A 1877-nucleotide genomic window follows, 5' to 3' on the forward strand; every position below is an offset into this window, starting at 1 on the left:
TAGAAAAAATATTCATGAACAAATTCATATCAATCACTGAGGGGGTCACACTTTAAACAGCCCATCACGTGCTCAATACATCCAAGTCAAAGAAACTCCATAACACAGCTATGTCCACTGTTCCCCTAACACCCCACACACATCAGGCCCCCCAGGGTGTCACCTTTATAAGCTGTGACAGACATGAGAGCCCTGGGCACTTTGGCTACCTGGGGTAGAACAAAAACAGAACCTGGTCCGAGCCCGCAGGAGATGTGGCCAGAGGAGGAACTGTGGGCTGGGTGAGCTCCCCCATGGGCTCCCGACCACAACATCCCAAGGATTTCAGGGATCAGCCCCCTTCATACTTACTTGCAGCCTGAGAGTAGCTTCCTCCTTTTCTATCTGTTGGAAGAAAATGTCCTGTGAGAGGCCAGAAAGGTGGCAGGGCCATGAGGTCCTAGAGGAACCTCCTAGTCTTGGACCCTCGAGAAGTTTCCAGAAATGTGTGACTGCAGACCAAGGGCAGGATCAGAAAAACCGAGGAAAGCAGATGTAGGTCTGGGACCAACTGCCCTCCTAAGGTCTGTCCTCAGCAGGGGCCTTCCCCTGACCTGTGACTGCTGGGATCAGGTCCCCATCACTATAATCATCAAGGTGATAAATCTGTCCTTCACTGTCACAGGTGCTTTACAAAAGAGTAGGTGCTGGCACACAGGGCCCAGGCTGGGTCAGCCCATGAGTGTGGATGGTGCTTCCCAGTAACCGGGAGGGCACTTCTACCTGGGGCTTGGAACCGTCAGTGAGACAAGAAATCTCAGACCCCACCCGTCACCCCTTCCTCACCTGAGCTCTTCTTCCTCCATAGCACAGCAGCGACCACAGCTCCAGTGACGACAGCTGCAAGGACAACCAGGCCAGCAATGATGCCCACGATGGGGATGGTGGGCTGGAGAGACGGCTCTGGGAAAGTAGGGGAATGTGAGGGTTCTGACCCCCAGGCCCCAGACTGCTAAAGGTCTCCAGAGGGGCTCCTGCTTTCCCTAAGAGACATGATCCTCCCATCTCCCTCCTTACCCCATCTCAGGGTGAGGGGCTTGGGCAGACCCTCATGCTGCACATGGCATGTGAATCTCTAGTCCTCTGCAGAAGGCACCACCACAGCCACCCACTTCTGGAAGGTTCCATCCCCTGCGGGCCTGGTCTCCAGGAGCTCCATGTCCTGGGTCTGGTCTTCCCCATCCCACTGCCAGGTCAATGTGATCTCCGCAGGATAGAAGACCAGGGCCCAGCACCTCAGGGTGGCCTCGTGTTCAGAGACAGGGTGGTAGGTCACGTGTGTCTTGGGGTGGTCTGAAAGGAAGAGTCAGAAAACTCAGGCACTTTGCATCTCTCATGGGACACCCCAGCAGCACCCATGTGGCCATCTTGAGAATGTACAGGACACCTGGGGTGGGGAAAGGAGCACAGAACCCAGACACTAGCCTGGACACAGGCACCTAGGATAATCTATTCCTTGGAAAGTTCTAGTCTCTGAGCGGGGGAGCAGGGACTTCTGGTCCTGACCTGAGTGGAGGCCAAGGAATTCAGAGGAGCTGGAGTCAGACCCCCACACACATTGAGTGTGAGGCAGAGAACAAGGCCTGAGGGGAAAAGTCCTGGTGCCCAAGGCTGCTGTGGGGTCAAAGGGAACCCCTAATCAGTATTCCAGGGATTGTCTTCCCCTCCACTCCCTCAGAGACTTCATCCCTTGACTGTCCCAGAGAGCAGGGTGGGCCCTCAGAGTCACCCTCTGGTACAGGATCTGGAAACCCAGGAGGATTCCTCTCCCTCAGGACCGGAGGGAGGGCAATATTCTGGTGGTGTTGCCATTTTCTTCCCCTCCTTCTGCGAGGCCA

At 55.4% G+C, this 1877-nt stretch overlaps 1 protein-coding gene across 1 annotated transcript in view; it reads right to left on the reverse strand.

Moving 5' to 3' along the window:
- LOC105513995 (HLA class I histocompatibility antigen, B-73 alpha chain) overlaps positions 1-1877 on the reverse strand; it is a 71307-nt gene that overhangs the window by 1198 nt on the left and 68232 nt on the right.

The sequence above is a fragment of the Colobus angolensis genome, unplaced genomic scaffold (assembly GCF_000951035.1).
Source record: "Colobus angolensis palliatus isolate OR3802 unplaced genomic scaffold, Cang.pa_1.0 Scaffold238, whole genome shotgun sequence".
Classification (NCBI taxonomy): Eukaryota; Metazoa; Chordata; class Mammalia; order Primates; family Cercopithecidae; genus Colobus; species Colobus angolensis.